This window comes from Micromesistius poutassou (assembly GCF_964030765.1).
Source record: "Micromesistius poutassou genome assembly, chromosome: 13".
Classification (NCBI taxonomy): domain Eukaryota; kingdom Metazoa; phylum Chordata; class Actinopteri; order Gadiformes; family Gadidae; genus Micromesistius; species Micromesistius poutassou.
In genome coordinates, this window is record NC_140283.1 from 11,777,410 (window position 1) to 11,797,659 (window position 20,250).

At 46.2% G+C, this 20,250-nt stretch overlaps 1 protein-coding gene across 1 annotated transcript in view; it reads left to right on the top strand.

Moving 5' to 3' along the window:
• wwox (WW domain containing oxidoreductase) overlaps positions 1 to 20,250 on the top strand; it is a 41,716-nt gene that overhangs the window by 14,563 nt on the left and 6,903 nt on the right. The window lies entirely within an intron of this gene.

Here is a 20,250-nt window from a genome sequence, read left to right on the forward strand (position 1 = left end):
TTATATCAACTATTAGCTGAATGATTCTAATAATTCATGTTAATCATGCGTTTAATTCATTTGTTTCATTATCTTATGAGTATTTGTAATTGATTAAAACGTCATTACTATTTTCCTAGTCATTTCAATGATGACTTTAAATCATGTGACTTTAAATCATGGGATTTATTCATTGTTCAAGTTTTTATGTCCCTGGACTCTCTTTTTGACTCTTAATATTGTCTGTTCTTTGCATTCACACACACACAAACACTTTCCCTGTTTAAAGACAGTTAACATGCAGAACTGTTTGAGTGGTGAGTGTGTGACTTACCTTATATTTGTTTGTGTGTGTGTGTGTGTGTGCGCGCGCGCGTGTGTGTGTCTATGCGTGCGTGCGTGGGGGCTGCTTTGTGTAAATTGGCCTGTTTCCTTAGATATTAGTATCTTGTCTCCGTCTCTCCCGGGACACATTCTCATCTCTTCCATATTTATTTATTTGTTTGCTTACCCCACTGCCTTTCTATCTGTACACTGGGAATAGGAGGGCTGCACAACCCCCGCCTAGAAAGCACATGGAGCGGCTGATCGGATAGGGGGGGGACGATATGTGGGGGCGGTGGGGTTAAAGTGAGACTGGAATTGCGATATGTAAATGTGATGAGGAAACCCCCGTTATTCCCCCCCCCCCCCCCCCCAAAAAATATCGGGCTGATTCCTCCAAAGAGCTTGTGCAGAGAGCAGTAAAAGTAGAATGGGATTGAGGGTAATATGCTATGGAAGAGGGTTTACATTACACCGGTGGAGATGGTAATGCAGCATATGGGAATAATAGATGGCCGTTTATGCGGCATCGAATTATGGAAGTCCTATGGAAGTATACAAGTGTTTTTTTTTTTGTTGTTGTTTTTTATTTTTTACCCGTAAGCACATATTGGACTATTGTGTGTGTGTGTGTGGCCATGCACGCACACACGCACGCGTCGATGCATACACCCCTTCGCATTGGCCTGTGTTTAAATTCTTGATTATGCATTTTGCATAGCTTTGGGACATGCATCACTCTTCCCAGACTGCTAATAAAGTGACCAGGGAGATGGGGAGCCTAAATGAATCCTAAAGTGCGTGCCTCGGCATTCCTCACTCCCTCACACGCCTGACACGGCTCCAGCTAGTTACTCGGCGCTGCGGCTAAACGCCCCCCCGCCCCCCCCCCCCCGTTACTCCTCCGTCCCTCCATCCGTCCGTCCGTCCGTCCATCTCTCTGGTCTTGTCTGTCTGCTCCGGCCAGGTGCTCCGTCTACCGTGGAGGTGGGGGGGGCCCCTGGGCTCCTAATTGCTTGGACCACGGCGAGCCTGCTCTTTGTGGAGGGAAGGCCGTTGAGGAATAATTTTGAATAAATCTCAACAGTAGCCGGCTGGCCTTTCTTTTTCCACCCCCCCCCCCCCCCCCCCCAACCTTCTTCTTTTACTCCTTTTTTTTTTTTGTGCAGTATAAGCAGTTTAGTCCGAGGGAGCACATCACAGTTCTTTGCCGGAGAATGATGGGTCACTCGCCGGGGGTCATGTTGGGGAGGATTTAAATGATGAAATGATGTGAGTGGCGCGGAGAGGGGACAGGCGAGAGGAGAGATGTGTGAGGCGGCACCTCTTTGTTGTTTGAACCTGACAGGCTGCCGTCCCGCACTCCTTCACCCGGTCCCCTCTGCGGCGGGGAAGGGGGGCCCCCGCCAGGCTGCGGGACGAGGGCTCCTTATGATGATCGAGGTGAAAGGCCACCTCGGTTCCTCTTTCTTTCTTTTGCGCCCTATTTCTCTGCTCTTTCCCTCTCTCTTCCCCTCTCATCCGCCGTCTCTCTCTTCCTCCCTTGTGTTGCTCATGCTCGGCCTTCATCTCTCTTTTCTCCTCTCTCTATTTCAGCTCTCTCCCTTCCTTCTGTCACTCTTGTTCCTTCTCTCCTGTCTCCCCGCCTCTCCCGTCGTCTGCCACCATGGTGTTATTTTATTGAAGTCCGAGAAGTGCTGACCACAGAGAGTGGGTACACTGTGGCTCCACGCTGTAATGTTATAAGAACTGAAATCGGAGCCAGCCTTCTGCTCCGTGGCTGAATTGACCCCGGTGTCAATGATGTCTGGGGTCCGGCTCATGTCTGTCAAACAAAGGCCACGTCGCTCGGTTCAACAACAGAAGCCATCTAAAATAACATTTTTAGATGTATGATCGACATTACATAATGCAAATAGCCATGGCTGACTGCTCCCAAAGAGTTGTTTTGTGTGTGTGTGTGTGTGTGTGTGTGTGTGTGTGTGTGTGTGTGTGTGTCTGTTTGTGTGTGTCTGTTTGTGCATGTGTGCATGTCTGTGTGCATGTTTGAGAGGGAGACAGAGAGAGAGTGGTGTTGTCTGTTAGTGTTTGCTATGAAGGGTGATTGCCGCTGTAATGAACAGACTAGTTCGTCACGCGACATGTCAACAGCTGCCATGGCGACCAATCTTACTCTGGGTAGTTTCAAATTCAATGTCACCCCGACCAAGGACAACCGACACATCGCTCTCTAGAGGATATCAAATTCTGCTACTGATAGAATACCATGAAATGATGATGATGGCACTGTTAACATGCTGAGGAAGGACTTTTTCCATATTAAGTTTGGTTCTGAAAAACAAACAAACAAACTGAAAAGTCATTCAGGCTCCTGAACACTCGCCACACTGAAATATTTGAAATGGCAAGATACGATTAGATAGAATATAAGATATTACTTTATACGTTGAACTTTATTACTCGCCCTGGCACTTCTATTGTTTGCAGAATTTATTTGATTTATTTGTTAAAAGACGAGGGAAATGATTTTCATTATTTTAATATTTTGTCCTTTTCTTTCGATGAAACACATCCTCCTATGTTCGTGTTCTGCTTTCTCTGTCTGGAAAAAATAAACATATTTAAGGCCACGGCACAAAGGCGTTTGTGTTTGTGTGTGTGTGTGTGAGTGTGAGTGTGTGCTTGCTTGAGCTTTGACACAGAGTTAACAGTAGTTTACAGCTTAATCAGTCTGCGAAACAGAATGCATATTTATCAGAGGATAAATTCATGACCAGAGAATCAGGCCCAAACCAATATATCTCACACACACACACACACACACACACACACACACACACACACACACACACACACACACATGCACGATCACCAACACCAACACACACACACATGATTACCAACGCACACACACACAAACATTAACATCCACATTCACACTTAAAATCCAGATTTCATTAAAAGGGCAGATCTAGGCATCCCTAGATTAAAAACAACGTGTGTTTTTACAGGTCCATAAATCAGGCGGTGGACAGGAGGGAATCATTTGAACCGTAGCAGTGGAGTCGGGTAGTAGGCCCCGTGTGACTGATGCAGAGCAGTGATTCTCTGATACACTTTGTTATTAGTTGAATTCTCCTCTGCCCCATATCAACAGTAATCTCCATGCATCTGTTGACTGGTAGCGGAGGCCCCATGATGTGTTCATTATTTCCAAAAATATCGAATAATTATATGATAACAATAATAATAATATTCTAAAAATAATATTTAATAATAATAATAATAACAATAAAAAAACATGCTAATAATAACAATATTACTATTATTATTGTTATGATGATTAATAATACTCATAATAATAACAATAATAATTAAAATAATAATTATTATAATTATAATGACAATTTTTAATAATTAATAATAATGTTACATGCATTATGTATATATATGCAACTTTCTTTTGTAGCTACGCCAATTTTTATCATATGATTTTTTTCTCTGCCTTACTTAGCCGTTTTGGACAACAGCGTTTGCCAAATGACTAAATGTAAACATAGATATATGAATGTATGATGTATTATAAGCTAATGCAATGCCAAGGCCGGAATGTGGTGCGGTCTATATTTCCCTAATCTAGTCAACCACATCACTGCTGTATTTAGAGGTTGATGTTGTGGAATATTTCCATAGATATTTCGCTATAATAACCACAACCTGGTCACACTTATTATGCGGTAGGATTAGCGCCCATGGGGCTGTTGAGTGAAAGATTGGGTGATGTCAGGGGTTGACTTTCCTTGTCTTGTTGTTGGAGAGAGTAGGACAATGGTGATCATGGGGACTTAAAGTGTTACCTTTCAGCCGTTTGTGTAGATTTCATAGCAGAAAAGAACATAATAATAACACTCGTCCATATATGCTCCACTACTGAATAGGATTTGCATATATCAGGATATCTGTATCACTGTTTTCGGGAGTGTGTGTGTGTGTGTGTGTGTGTGTGTGTGTGTGTGTGTGTGTGTGTGTGTGTGTGTGTGTGTGTGTGTGTGTGTGTGTGTGTGTGTGTGTGTGTGTGTGTGTGCTTGCGCGTGTGCGTGTAGTTCTCAGTCCGGCCCTGTTTCTCAGCTCGTTCTAGGCTGTAGTAAGGGCCGGACTGAGGCCAGAGAGCAGGTGTAATTTCCTTTGCACTAAAACCCCAAACAAGTGGCACCACGGGACTGGGAGGGAAGCATATTACATATTACAGGCTAAACTGAGCAAGCTCCCTGACTTGTGACCAGACCCATTGTGTGTGTGTGTGTGTGTGTGTGTTAAGGGAGGCTCTGGGGTGTCTCCATGTCTTTCTTTCATAGTGTACAGTCTTTATTAGGAACCAGACATGGTTGGGCCGCAGGGCAATATTAATTTCATGTGTGTGTGTGTGTCAGTGTTTGTGTGTGTGCTTCATACGTTAGCAGTACTTTATTTACCTGTAGTTTACTTGAAAGGATGACCAGATGAGGTGAATATATCTAATATCAGCTGTAATAACCGGTCCCGTGGGATTAACCTTTGAACTCTTAACATGCCGTTAACCCCGCTGCCAGGTTAGCTGGGACTTCGATGGCTCGTACACTTCAGAGGATTTACAACAAGTGGTGCCTGGATGTTTGGGATCCTGACAAATATTGATCCCATTCAATCTTCTGTGCATATGTGCAGTAGTTTCAATACACGGCAGTGTCCTGATTGAGTTGTTTTTTGTCTTAATGTCCCTCTCTCGGTTGAGGTTGCATGCTTGCGTTCCACTGCTTTTGTGTTTGACTGTTGATTGGTCTAGTTAATTGGGTGTTTGTGTGTGATTGGTTGGTTGGATGTTGTACCTGCTGACTGGCTTTGCAGGTAGCAGGTCTAAAGATCAGCAGTGACCTCCATAGGTGGCCGCATCCCTCTTGGCAGTGTCCTGTGTCTGTGTCTGTGTCTGTGTCTGTGTGCGTGTGCATGTGTGTGTGTCTGTCCGTGTGCGTGTTAGTTTAATTCAGAGTGTTGCTATTCCGTTAAATGTTTTTCCTTTCAATTTACACTTTGTACATATTTAAGTTTTTCGAATCTGAGGTGGAAATGGAACATTTCATGTTACTGGCCATTTCCCCTGGGTTGGCCGTAATAACGGGGCAGCCTCCTGATTAGCTGTGGTGTTAATGGGCAGTAGGGTAATTGGGCGGTCTGTGGTAGAGAACAGTTAATAGTTAATTGGCGGCTCCGATTTTTTCTCCATAGAGCACCTGTGTTCGTGTGCGTGTGATTGTGCGTGCGGCGGATTGACCCTGTTTGAGACCCATGTATAGAACATAGCTCCCAGCGTGACGGGGTAGGAAGGAGGGGGACATGTGACCCGGTGCTTCAACGCCATTGCTTTGCCTGGTCAATTTAATTAGCAACAGTAAACAAGGGCTATAAAGGCAAATGCTTATTTTCTCTGATGTTGAAAAGACAGCGGAAGTGGCGGGGAGGCTGATGGGGAGGCTGCACGGCTCATCCATTACCTCCAACACAGTAGTCCAGGGTTTTAGCTTCGGGAAGAGTGATTCGCAGCGATCAGCTCTGGACTCCATCTCCCATAAATCCTGGTGCATGACACTGATGGATGTCAGCCATAAACCCCCCCCCCCCCCCCCCCTCCCATGCCAGCTCTGACATGTGGAGAGCAACACAGAGAACTATGGGAAGATTCGAGAGGGGGAGAGAGAGAGATTAATTAACACTGTGTGGAAGAGATTCAGATCTATAAATATCACCATGCAGCCGCTGAAACAAACCCGCTATTCAATCAACATTTAAAAGAATAATCCAAAGGTGGGAAAATCTGAACTAGGCCTATTTTTGCGATGAGGTCTTATTATTACTACTATGATTATTATATTATTATTATGTGCATGCTGTGATTGCCGACTTGCAATACCTTTGTGTTTTGATGTTTCAGGGTAAATACACCTTATTAAAAATCACAGGTATTATCACAGGGATACAGGAAGGAACTGCAGACCTGGCTAGACAGGAAATGGAGAGGTGCGTACTTCCTCATTAACAGAGTCCCATTAGGGTCATAAAGCATTTCAGCCAACAACGGGGTGGGGGGGGGGGGGGGGTTATTCAGTTATTACAGAACATTGCCGCGGGTGATATGGGGACTGTACCTGCGGGAGGGGCAGGGTTAAGAGACATAGATAGCCAGGTCAGTATGTTAGGAGGAAGTGATGAAAGGTAACGTGTTTATTAGACGGGTGTATCAGCCGCCCGTAGGGGCATGTCTGTCTGTGTGTGTGTGTGTGTGTGTGTGTGTGTGTAGCGTAACACACCATAATGGATTTATCACTCTGTAGACTTGGAGAATTATGTTAAAAATTAACTGAACTTTTACTGAGCTGAATAACCTGAAATTTGAGAATTTAGAAATTTATAATGGGAATTTTGGAATTGGCAATTTTGATAGATTTTTTTTCACATAAATGTTCTCAACATCAAACACGCCGCAAAGCAGCCACACAGACCCACATCGAGCAGAGCATTGTGTTCTTCAAGAGCAGCCTACCGCCTCGTACACACACTACAAAACCCTCCGCCCCCCTGCTAGTTCCACGGGAGCCTCACAAGGCCCTAATGTCCACCTCATTCATCACCAGTGTTGGACCCCCCCCCCCCCCCCCCCCCCCTCCCTCACCACACCCCCCACGAGCCCCTCTCCAAAAACGCTTCACTCCAAGTAAGTGGCGGTGGAGGGACAGAGTCGTAAAAAACTCTACAGTTCACATGCCTCTGTCTCCACTTCCCTTTTTTCTCCTTTTGCGGGTGAGTCTGGAGAGATGGATGCAGCCAGTGGAATTAATTGCACCCCTTTACTGAAGATCAGCAAGTTTGCTCTGTCGGCGTGCTGATGTGCCATATGGTTGCCCACTAGGTGAACACTTTGATTAATGTTGCCTTCTCTCCCCCCCCCCCCCCATCCCCCACTCTTAATATTTGATTCTGATTAGAGAAAATTCCTCAAATTCTCCCCCATCTTCAGTCTTTGCACACTTTTTGTCCCCCTCATTGTTTCTCAGTGTTGACCATGTTGCTTTTGTTGTATTATTGTCGGTTCTTGTGAAGACAATTTGACCCGTTGTCTATTTGTTCTTCCCAAATAGCACCTATGGCACTTCAAGCCATCCCATGTGTGAGGGTTCCTACCTTTGTGTTTCCTCTCAAGGTTTCTTAACTATCCACCTGATTTTAAGATGTTTTTCTTGTTTTTAAAATAAACTATATTATTATAAAATGCATTATATCAACCATATTCCAGTACATCTACTTCAGTAGCCAGCTATGTTTCTTTCCATAAGTCTTTTAGATAAGTATACTTATTTATATCATTGAGAATATAAATTGTTATGTTTAGATTCGTATTAAGTTAGAAATGGCTAAGGTGTAAGGTTAGAAATGGTTAAGTTTAACTGTTTTTGGTTAAGACTACTGTTTTTGTTCCAACTTTTCTGTGATTTTTCTGTGAGGGTTTGGCGTGAAAGGTGATGGGAGATGGCATTCAAAGCGTCTTCGGTAACATGATGTATTTCTAAATAAAGGTAATGATTTGTGTCAGTTTGTGGAATGTATTTAATCCTTAAGGATTCGATTAGATGGTCCAAAAGTTAGGCTAACAAAGAACCCCATTGTAGGCTTGGTTTTATTGGATGAAATAATGGCCAGAGCAGAGCAATTGTTGGCAGAAACAAAAATATTAGGCTATGTAGCAAAATTATCCAGATTTAAATTCCTTCTTTTATTTTTACGATACATGTGTGTGTTTTCCAATGTTCTGTTCGTGAATAACATTACCTGAAATGAGCTAGAGGTGTCCTTTGGTAACAGCCAACATAGAGACCATCAGGAAGCTGATCGCAGTGCAGAAAACCCCAAAACAAACAGACATAAGAGAGTGTTGTGTTGGAGTCTTCTATAGGTACAGCTCGGTGTCCTATACAGCTGATTAGGCCCCAGGTGAGTCTGTTAGCTTCTTCCATTAGCCTCGTCAGCCTTCCTCTTTGTCTGTGCTCAGTCACTGCACTCCGCCCCAGAGGTCTGTGATACACACACATGTACACATACACACACACACACACACACACACACACACATACATACACGTACACATACACACCATACACACGTACATGTACACATACACATACACACCATACCCAAAGGTGTATGCATGGAAACGTACAGGTGCACGCATAATCACACACACACACACACACACACACACACACACACACACACACACACACACACACACACACACACACACACACACACACACACACACACAGAGCATGGGAAGCAGTGCTAGGGGTCTAGGCAGTAACAAGGAAGTGAACAAATGTTCCAGTCACAATATCAATAGGGCTGAGTGAAGGTAATAATACCTTAGCAAGGGTCCGGCCGCGAGACAGCACTAACTAGAGGGCCAACTCTCTGGTGGAGCATTTACTATCTGCAAATCACACACAGCACACCTTTATGTACGTGTGCCGGCCAGCGCGTTCCAGGGCCGTCTGTTTCCAGGGCTATATAGCGACTGAACGGCATGAGTGCATCATCAACTGCGAGACAAAACGACCCTCGCAAGGGTCACAAGTTCACTTTGCGGTTCACTTTGCTCCTTTTTATTTTTTATTTTTTTGCTCCCGCGAAATAATGAGATGGCTACAGCGTCCAATATGCAGACGTCTGGGTCGGCTCCATCTATTACAATCAGCCCGGTGCTTTGTTTTGTCTCTGGGTTATGGTCTGTTCCTGCTGCTTGTCTATTTTAGGCTTCTTCTGTCTTGTTAAGTGCTGCCATTCTCCTGTGTTTGGATGTTGCCCAGAGGGCCCTTAGCGAGGCCTGGGGCTTGGAATGGGCTGTGAGCCCCAGCCGGGGGTGCCCGGGGTGGGCTGCCAACCCCACTAAATCTCCCTGATTACTGAAGGTGTGTGTTACCGAGGTGGTGGGCTCTCCAAAGAGACTGAATGAGATGCAAATGGAGGCCATAACTCGGTGGTAATGCAGAGCAGAGCTTTCTACCCATTTCTCACTCGTCGCTAACCTCCCCCGCTCATCTCTTCCCCTTTGGTCACGGCCTGGGAGAGAGGGGCTGTCATTACATCACGTCTTTGGGTACAGTAAGATGTCTTCCATGATCGCTGGGCCAAGCCATGAATGAGTGGCTGGAGCAAGCGGCATGAGAGAGTGGACCATGGGGAGTGAGAGAGGGTGGATAAGACAGAGTGAGAGAGTGGACCATGGGGAGTGAGAGGGTGAGAGGGTAGACCTGAGAGAGTGAGAGGGTGGACCTGAGAGAGTGGACCAGACAGAGTGAGAGAGTGTGGATAAGACAGAGTGAGAGAGTGGACCATGGGGAGCGAGAGGGTGAGAGGGTGGACCAGACAGAGTGAGAGAGTGAGAGGGTGGACCTGAGAGAGTGAGAGGGTGGACCATGGGGAGTGAGAGGGTGGCCCTGAGAGGTTGGACCAGGCAGAGTGAGAGAGTTGAGGTTGGACCAGTTAGGAGTGAGAGAGTGTACCAGGCAGAGTTTTAGAGTAAACCAGGCTGAGTGAGAGAATGGACCAGGCAGAGTGAGAGGGTGTACCATGTAGAGTGAGAGGGTGTATTATAAAGTCATGGTGGTCTCAATCTGAATTGACTTATTACGATGGTAGTGATTATGAGGCCAACTGACCAAGATGCACTGTAGAGAGACAGAGGGACTCTGAACCCAGGAGGAGGAGCAGCCGGGCAGGAGTAGTGGAAGGGGCAGGGGGGGAGAGGAATTGCACAATGCTGTGCTGAATTGTTCTGTGGATGCACATCCCTTCTATTATTTTAATAATCAGGCTTTTACTGCGTATACGCGGACCATTTGTTTGCAAACCAGGTTATTCGGAGAGGGAGGCTCGGGGGTTATTTCATGCTTTGGAGCATTTATATATCTATAACATAATGAGCAAAGGGCCTGTTTTTCCTGTTAACACACTCCTGTAGGGAGCCAAACTTTTCCATTCCTTATGTATGCTTCTTTAGCAGCGCGGTAATATGGGATTACTCGCTCCGAATTATGGGGGGAAAACTGAGAACAATCATGAAATGTCTGTGGTATCCTGGTACAGTTTCTGCACATACGTTTCAGCTTCATGACCTTTGACCTGTGGCAGAATTCATATCCCGTTTGTCATCACCATAACCTGCTGTGCCTTTCCATGGTTTCTATTTCTTGTTTATACCTTACTTTCTTTCTTTCTTACTTTGTTTTTTTTCTCTCTATTTTCTTTTTCTTTTTTTTAATCTGTCTATATTTTTTTCTTCATTATTACAATACACTGATGAAACATGTAGTCGTTTATGGCCATTCATATTGTTTGCAATAAGGTAGTGGTATAAGGTAGGTATAAGGCAGTGTGCCAGTGTATCGGGTATTGGTTTGGTATTGAGTATTAGCTATAGGCCTTGGTATTGGGTTTTTGGTAATACCTGATACCCATGGGAATTGGGTGGAATGGCTTGGTCCACCCAGAGTTACACACACACAGACACACACACACACACACACACACACACACACACACACACACACACACACACACACACACACAGGCGTGTAGCTTGTAGCCTGACCCAGAAGCCACGCATGGAGGAGTGTGAAGCTCTGGGAAGGCGGTCTTTCCCCTCCTCTAGTGTCGTCTTGTCTCCTTCCCTCTCTCCTCTCTCTGCCTGCGTTCCCTCGTCTCTCCATTCGCTCGTTGAAGGACTCTTCCGTGTGCAAATTGAATCACTCTGTCTGAGAAATGGCAATAACACAATTAGTTTACAAGGCGTCATTTATTCTCTGTCAAAGCTGTGCTCCGGTGACAGTCTGTGTCTGTCCCCTGACCCCTGACCCCTGTTCAGGTCACATGACGTGATTATTACATCTTTGGGGCATCTATTATAGGGGCTGAGAGACACACGATGAGTGAATCTTATTATTCAAATCTGTGTGGCGTCATAATAGAATGCAAAACACATGACCTTATCAACAGAGAGGGTAAATCATGCAAATATGGTCTGAAGCACAGACATGGGTACCTGTAATGACTGCCTTTTATTTTCCGCGGTTTTTCTGTCTAATTATCTGTCCTAACACACTATCTTGACCCTCAGTCGTATCACTAATAGGATTTCCTTAACCTTTCAACTTGTTGTTGTTCTTTAACTTTGATGGGCCTTTGTGCTTCTATGGTAAAGATAACAAAAAAGATTAAAAAAAAGAAATACTGTATACATATGTGCCTTAACTTTGAGGCTGCCCTTGTGATTCTCTTCAGGCTTGTCTTCTTTGGACAAAATGTCTTTCTTTTTTATTGGCTTCTTTCATTCATTCTTTATTTCTTTTTAATTTCCATTTATTTATATAAATCATTATTTTTACATCTATTTTTCATGTTGTATTTCAACTAACTTTTCTTACTATTGTTTTAGATTTATTATTTGTGTTGTTTGCTATTTATTCTTGGGTAGTTGACCCTTGCCTCGCATGGCGTTATTTGACTTGACTTACTTTCCCTCTTGCTTATTTTCTTTCTTTTAACCCTATGTCCAAAAGGTGTCACTTTTACAAAAAATAAATAATAATATGAACAATAATAGTAATGATAGTAATAGTAATTGCTATCTTGACCCCCGGGAGAAAACATTTCCTTGGAACATTTCCCGCTGCAGATAACAGTATCCTAGAGAGAAGGGTAAAACAAATCTGTGCCACTATTGTGATTACAGACAATGCCGAGCAGTTTACAGTCTTGCCAAACAAAGGGGGTTTTCATTTAATCAAAAAGCATGGCAGACCCTGCGGAGTGTAAACCGCCCTCATCAAAAGGCCTATTACACAGTTCTTCACATCAAAGACTTCCACGTTTCCTAATTGCCAGATCTCTTTTATTGTTGAATTATGTTCTGCTCATGCTCTTGTAAGGCTGAACCAAAAAAAAAAAAACAATACTGTGGGGAAGCCAAATCAAAGGAGCTGGTTTACTGACTGTGTGCCCATCGTGTTCAGTTTTTAACAGTATAAATATGTGTGTTTCATACATCATGCCGCAGGATACTGGGATAACTGGATTCTCAAGCGATTCTGTAGAAATGCAAAAAGCATGCATGAAACCGTCGGGTTTAACGAAAGCAATGTTATTGCTGGCACGTTCGTAAAAAAAAAATCGAATAAAATAAAAACTCAGAAGACCTTCATGTTATTTTGTACGTCAGAGCGGTGCTTTATTGCTGACATAATCAAACAGAAAGTTGAGCCGCTTGTATAAAGTGCATCGGATCTATGGTTTTTCCCCCCTCTTTTCCTTGTTATCTAACTGAAACATAATCAGCATCTAAGTCTGCACTTGCTTCTCATCCAGACACCAAAGCCCCCCGTGCAGAATTGCAAAATAAGCTGAGTGTAAATATGTAATTGCCAGTGCTTATTCCGAGATCTGAAATATTATGGTCCAATATGGATTGCATTAAAATCCTGGTTGTTAGGGCGGTATCGGTTACACTGAAGACATGTAGGGAAATGTGCACCGTCTGCGAATCTGCCGGTGATGAGGAGAGAGAGAGAGAGGGAGGGAGAGAGAGAGAGGGAGGGGGAGATGAGGGGGGGAGATAGACGCCGGAGCGGGGTGAGGAAATGGAGGGGAAAGACAGGAGAGGAAGAGGGCATCAAGATGAAAATCTCGCTGTGTGTCTTTCGCAGAACAGTGACACGTTATTTAAATCGCCATCACTTAAAAAAAAAAAGAAAAAAAGAGCAAGTGGATCACATCATTCCCGCCTTGACGAGAGCCGAGGAAGACCCTCGAGGGAGACGAACGAAGGGTCACGTCAGGGAGGATTGGCAGGGTTATATATGGAAGGAAATATAAAGATAACGACAGAGGTGAAGGTTGAATCCAACCTGTATAACTGGCTCTTTCTAGGCGTAAATAACACGGCACTTCACGGTGGCCTCTGTAGGCATCGGACCTTAATGACACCGAGGGTTCACCAGGGTGGCTGTGACGCGTGTGTCTGCGTTTGCGTCGGTGCCTTGTATGTTCTTGTAAGCAAGTGTGTGTGTGTGTCTATGTCTGTGTCTGCATGTGTGTGTTTGTTTGTGTGAAATGGGATACATACTTCGGGCCCCGCGGCCCATCTCTGTCTGCGTTGGAAACGCAAACTCTGCAATTATGATGACCGCCGTCCTGTCCCCTTCACTTCCCATCTCTGTCTCCCCTCTGTCTCGCTCCCTCCGTCTCTCCATATCACTCTCTCTATCTCTTGCTCCATCTCTCGCTCCTTCTCCACCCGTCTGTCTGAGTCCCTCTCTCCCTCCATTTGTCACTCCTGCGTCGATCCGTTTCGTCCCCTCTTTTGACGCCAGTTGTGTTTGTATTTTATCATGGTTAAAGCGCAGAATGAAATGTTTCCAACTCTCAAATGAGTATGTCCCAAATTCAAGAACAGCAGCTTGTTCTCCCGTGTGAATACCGTTGAATTACAATTGAGCATATTCATTTCACAGACACACAGACATGAAGAAGTTATCATAAATTGTACCAACAAAGGTTTGATACACGATATGGTATGGCGAGATATGATGACCATGAATCGTGCTTTGGCACGCAGCGCTCAAAATGTTTGAACCAAAAATAAAAGCGGCAACCGAATCCCTCCCTGAGAAAACTATGAATGAGTGTGAACCGTTTGGCTCCATTCTGTTTAGGTAGGAAACCCCACAGCTCTCTAGCAGGCCTGAGTGAGTGATGAACTGATTAAACCCCCCTAACTAATTAATCTGAATCATTAATTCTGGTCATTAATGCAGCGTGGGCTAACATAGCTCTCCATATAACTCCTTCGCTTCGTTGAGCCGGAATGTCAGCACTTCTATTGGACATTGACCTTTGACCTGTCTGTCAGCCAGCCCGCCCGCCCGCCCGCACGCGCGCAATACGCACGGTGACGTGCACCAGCGTGCTCGTGCACGGGTGTTCTCCCATCGCTCTCTCCACGTCGAAGCGATCGTCACGTTTACGTCTCTCTCTCTCTCTCGTACTCAGGGTTTCTCATTTGGAAAATCATCTCCGTCCTTCTCTCACCTCCCCAGCCGCTTGATTTGTAACTTGATTTCCGGAAAGGGAAAACCTGTAGATTATCCCACGTTCGCTAGCAGGGGGGAGAAATCCGGCCCATGTCAGAGAAAGAAGAAATCAATTTAATACAGACTTAACTGGGGGGGAAATTGCATATTCTGTGTGCATGTGCTGATCAGACACTTTCTATCCCTCGCCAGAGACCTGCCTTTTCTATTAATTGCAATTGTGTGTGTTTGTGTGTGTGTGTGTGTGTGTGTTTGTGTGTTTATGTGTGTGTGCCCACGTGTGGGTGCAGGCAATGCGTGTTTTTTGCATGTATTTGTGTTTGTGTGTCTGTGTGCGTGCGCATGCATCTCATTGCTTGTTGGTGTATGGAGGCCTAGAGTAGGAGGAGCACATGCATGCATGCGTTGCAGTGCTGCGACGTGAATGACCTATGATTGCGTCGGGTCCGTTTCCTTTGAGCCGCACACCACACTTGTTCCTTGTCGTCTGACTTGGTGGGCCACTTTGCTGTTAGGGATATTGCTTGTTTCGTGTGTGTGTGTGTTGCCATGTTGTGGGTTCTTTGGTGCGTGTGCGTGCGTTCACCGCGGTAGAGATGAGATTATTTGGTATTTATGAGCCAACATCATTTCACGTGCCAGAATGATATAGTGCCGGTACATTCAAACGGACCCTCCCTACTGGACCCTCCCAACACACACACACACACACACACACACACACACAAGAACACACACACTTTCAAGCACACACACACACACACACACTTTCAAACACATTTCTTTTTTCTCCCCGATAACAGAGTTTTAAAAGCTGATGACCAATTTGTTAGACCAGCGTGGCGTGGACAAGGGCACAGAGATTTTAGTTCCTCTCCTCCTGTCCTCTCCTCCCTCCTTGCGCCCAGACGCGGGCTAATCTGCCGAGCAGGAAGAAGGGACTCAAAGTCATTTCTCTAATTGCTTTCATAAGGTGCCCTTTCACACTGCGCCCCTCTCGCTCTCGCTCTCTCACTCTCTCACCCTGGCTCTCCCTCTGGCTCTCTCTCTCTCTCTCTCTCTCTCTCTCTCTCTGCTGCTTATTCACCACTCCTTATAATGTCTGCACCTGTCGTTAAAACATGAGCGTCCTCCTCACCCACTGGATCCTCTGGTCTGTCCTGTCCTGAAGGCTCGCCGTCGCCCGCCACTTGGTCCAAATGGAGGTGAAGCCCCTTCTTTTCTTTTATTTAACCTCATGACTCCCTCTCCCCTGGCGCCCGGACCATCACCTTCACTCCTGTTTAAGGCCAGAAGTGTTGCGATTTAAGTGCTTGTGTGTGTGTGTGTGTGTGTGTGTGTGTGTGTGTGTGTGTGTGTTTTTGTATGTATTAGTGCGCCTGTGTGTGTGTATCCGTGCACCAGTGTGTGTGTGTGTGTGTGTGCGTGTGTGCGTGTGTTTTTGTATGTATTAGTGTGCCTGTGTGTGTGTATCCGTGCACCAGTGTGTGTGTGTGTGTGTGTGTATCAGTGTTTGTGTGTGTTAGTGTATTTATTAGTGCGCCTGTGTGTCTGTGTGTGTGTCTGTGTGTGTGAGTGCATTAAGACAGTGTATTATTTGGCGGTTCCACTCGCTTGCGTCCATTACGGGGGGCTCCCGTACTATTAGAGGGATCAGCAGAGTGTGTGTGTGTGTATGTGTGTGTGTTTGGTTGGTCCACAGAGTGGTCCGGTGTCTTACTTATTGAGCAGGATAGCCCTCCCCCGCACCGCCACCCCCCCGCTCTAAAGCCCCCTTCATTTGATTGGATTGGATAGCCCCAGCTCTAATTGCATTACACCACCCCCACCCCGCCCCACCTCTCCATCATAATCCACTGGCCTGATCAACTTCTCATCCAGAGAGAGAGAGACACACGCACGCACACGCACGCACGCACACACACACGCGCGCATGCATGTGCACACACACACACACACACACACACACACACACACACACACACACACACACACACACGCGCATGTGCACACACACACACACACACACACACACACGTACACTCACATACACACGCGCATACACACACACACACACGCGCATACACACACACACACACACACACACACACACACACATTCTCAGAGGGACACACAGATAGCGAGAGACTGAGACTATTATGTTTTCGTTTTCACACAAACACACACACACACACACACACACACACACACACACACACACACACAAATCTTCACTTATTTCACCCTTTCTCCTCCTCAAGCAGCCTCTTGTTTATTATGTGTGTCTATCTCTACGTCTGTCTCTCCCTCCCTGGTGGGATGAAGTCCTAAAGGTCATGTGATGCTATGGACAGCTGTTCTCAGGGCTGCTGAGATGTGGCAGGGTCAAGTTGACCTTGGAGTTCTCCTTTTTGTTCTGTTGTTTATTTTCGGCGTCGCAACTTTGGTCCACACAGTGTGTGTGATCAAAAGTCGCTTGTGTGTTCATGTGCATGTGTTTGTGTGCGTCTATATTGAGTTGGGTGAACATCGCCCTATGTGTGTATCTGTGTGCGTCTAGATACTATCCATCTGTATTTTCTATCTGCTGTACATTTGTAAATTTGTGTTTATCGGTCACTCTATATCTATGTGTCTAAATATTTTTGTATCTGTCTGTCTGGACGTATGCGTGTATTTGTGTGTGTGCGCGCGCGCCGTGCATGTATATGTTTTGTGTGTGTGTGTATGTGCGCTTGTGTGTGTGTACTGTGCATGTATACGTGTGTGTGTGTGTGTGTGTGTGTGTGTGCAAGCGAGCGTGCGCGGGGCTCCCTGTCATCATGGACCCCAGGCGTAGGGGTGCCCACTCAGCGTTTCCAGCGAGTTAACCAGAGAGGCTTCGCCCGCTCTCACGTTCCCCTTCGCCCTTGAAACAGACCTAGGAGTCGTCAGGCCGCTCGTAAAAAAAGCCTCCACAATCTCCTGCTCCTTCTCCCCATCACTCTAGCTCCCCCTCGTCTTCTCCCCAAACCCGGCCATCTGTCTAATTGTTCACCTCTATCGCTTTAATGATTTTTACATGCTTTTTTCCTCCTCCTCTTTCCAGGCAATAAACTTTATTTTCTTCACAAGACTTTATTCTGCAGTGGGAGGAGTGCAGGCAGGCAGCTCCCCTCCTTCTTCCAGATCTGCTCCAGCGGTCCTCCTTCTTCACCCTCCCCCTCCTCCCCCCTCCTCCCCCCTATCATCTTTTGTCTTACGTGCCTACATCCCTGCTCCCGCTCTCCTCCTCCTCCTCCTCCTCCTCCTCCTCCTCCTCCTGCTCCTCCTGTTTCTCCTGTCCCTTCTCCTCCTCCTCCTTCTCCTCCTGCTCCTCCTCCTCTTCCCCTGTTCTTCTGCTGTTCCTCCTCCTCCTCCTCCTCCTCTCTGGAGAGGGGGAGAGATAAACTCCAAACTCGGTGCAAAGCGGCTGCTCTGGGTGACACACGCGCTCATTTCTCCGCTGCATGCACTGACATTCACACATGCACGCACACACACGTGCGCAAACACACGCACACACACACACGCACACGCACGCACGCACGCATGGGGGCATGTACCCTGCAGAGTTTTATTCTGAGCCAGTAATTATGTATTTACTAGTGTGACCTTTACAGTAAATTACCAGGCGTGTGTTGGTTTTCTCTTGATTTCAATTCAGCATTTCAGAAAGCCTTTTGAGTGTCTGTTCAGTGTGTTTGATTGTGTGTGTGTGTTTGTCTGTGTGTGTGTGTGTGTGTGTGTGTGTGTGGCGGAATTTGTAACGTGTATTCAAATTGAAAAGTCATTAAACTAGCCAATTGTTTCTTCTCATCTGTGATTACAGCTTTCGTCGGATCATATAACACTTGTACCCTAAAATCATGTCTATAATGGCCATAATCAGCTCTTTAATGCCATGTAATATCATCTATATAATGGTGTAGAGGCACATCAAGAGAATAACCCAGGCATAGATGATGGTATGATAGTGTAGTTTTACCCTTGAGTCAAAACATCCCATTCCGATGGCACATGCACGTGTGTGTGTGTGTGTGTGTGTGTGCGTGTGTGCGTGCGTGCGTGTGTGCGCGTATGGGCGCGTGCGTACGTGTGTTTGTGTTCAAAACATCCCATTCTGATGCCATTTCTCTGTGAGTTTCTGTGTATGTGTGTCTGCCTGCGTGAGTGCGAATATATCTGTGTGTGTGTGTGTGTGAGTGTAAGCATGTGCCTGTGCGCATACATATATATGTGTGTGTGTGTGTGTGTGTGTGTGCGCACCTTGGTGCGTGTGTGCAGATGTGAGCAGACCCCAGGGCAGTGAAGGTATGTGTAAAACGCCTGATAAGTTCTGTTTCCCTGTGAAGTCATGCTGAAGGCCTGCCTGCTTGGAGGGGCTGTGCTCACTGGCGCGCCCAACGCCCTTGCTGGAGTGTGTCGTGTAGCGCTCTCCCCGGGAAGACAGACACGTGGCGAAAGCGACAATCTCACATGACGCCCACGGGACTAGCATTTTGTGTGTGTGTGTGTGTGTGTGTGTGTGGGGGGGGTCCGTGTGTGTGTGTGTGTGTGGGGGGGGGGTATGGGCATGTTCTGAGCATACATGTGCGCAGAAGGCGGGGATGGTTGGTTGGTGTGTGTGTGTGTGTGTGTGTGTGTGTGTGTGTGTGTAAGAGAAATGCTGAAATTGTCTTCTTCGGGGGAGTAATGTGAGTTGACAAGTGGTCCCCCCCCCCCCTGGGGAGGAGAAGGACGTAAACGAAACAGAGATGGAGCGTCGGGAATAATGGTTGTTTTCCAGAACCGGCCCTCATCTCAGCCCGGGACTTCAGGGAACAAACACGTCCCTCCTTCTCCCTGGGGGGGGGGGGATGTGGGGGGGGGTTAGCGGTCGGTCTGTGATGTCGGACCGTAAGCCTGAGTCACGCTCCATGCCCTGCACGCTACACGCTAAGGTCACGCGTGATCATATGTCATGGTGATATAGAATGTGTACGTCCCCCCCCGTCTCAGGAAGGAAGAGGAAGGGGAAGCTATAGAGAGATCCGTATCACGGGTATCACGGACAGGGCCAGCGGATGCACGGACGGACGTATGGCCAGGCGAGCGTTGGCTCGACCTGCCGTTTCACAGACAAGGAGATGGGAAATTGAGACAGGACCGGTGTTTGTTTTGTTGAGGACTTTGTGGCAAGTGCACTCTCCAAGAGCTTCACAGGCCTGCAGTAGATGACACCTCTAGCATACTCACGAGACAAGTGAGGGGAAAATCATTAGGAAACTTTGTATGGCAATTTTCATTCACAGTGGCAATTATGTTTTTGCGATCTTACACTTAAGTTCATTATATATCTTCCGGATGAAGGGGAAAAGGATGGAAGAAAAGACAGTGCAAGGCTCTATTAGCCAAATAGTAAACATATTTGCAATTGTCCCAAAAAAGAAAAAAAAGCCCTTAAAGTCAGCTTCACTGACTTTGTGGGGCGTAGTAAGTGAAAGCTACCTCTCTACTGTCAGTAGTACCACAGGGACATTTAAGACTCAGAAGGGGCAGCAGAACAGGACCTAAGGGCTTGTTTAGGGACATAAAATGACAGGGAGCCGGGAATATAAATAGGCACTCTTCTGTTAAGCCTCAGAAATCGGGGGGTGTGAAGAAAGAAAGTGTGATTCCTCCTGCCTGCCTCTCGGTGTGTGTTGGCTAAAGCCTTTGTCTTCCAGGCAATCACTAGAGGAGGGGATGAATATTTAGCGTGCCTCGGCATAGCGTG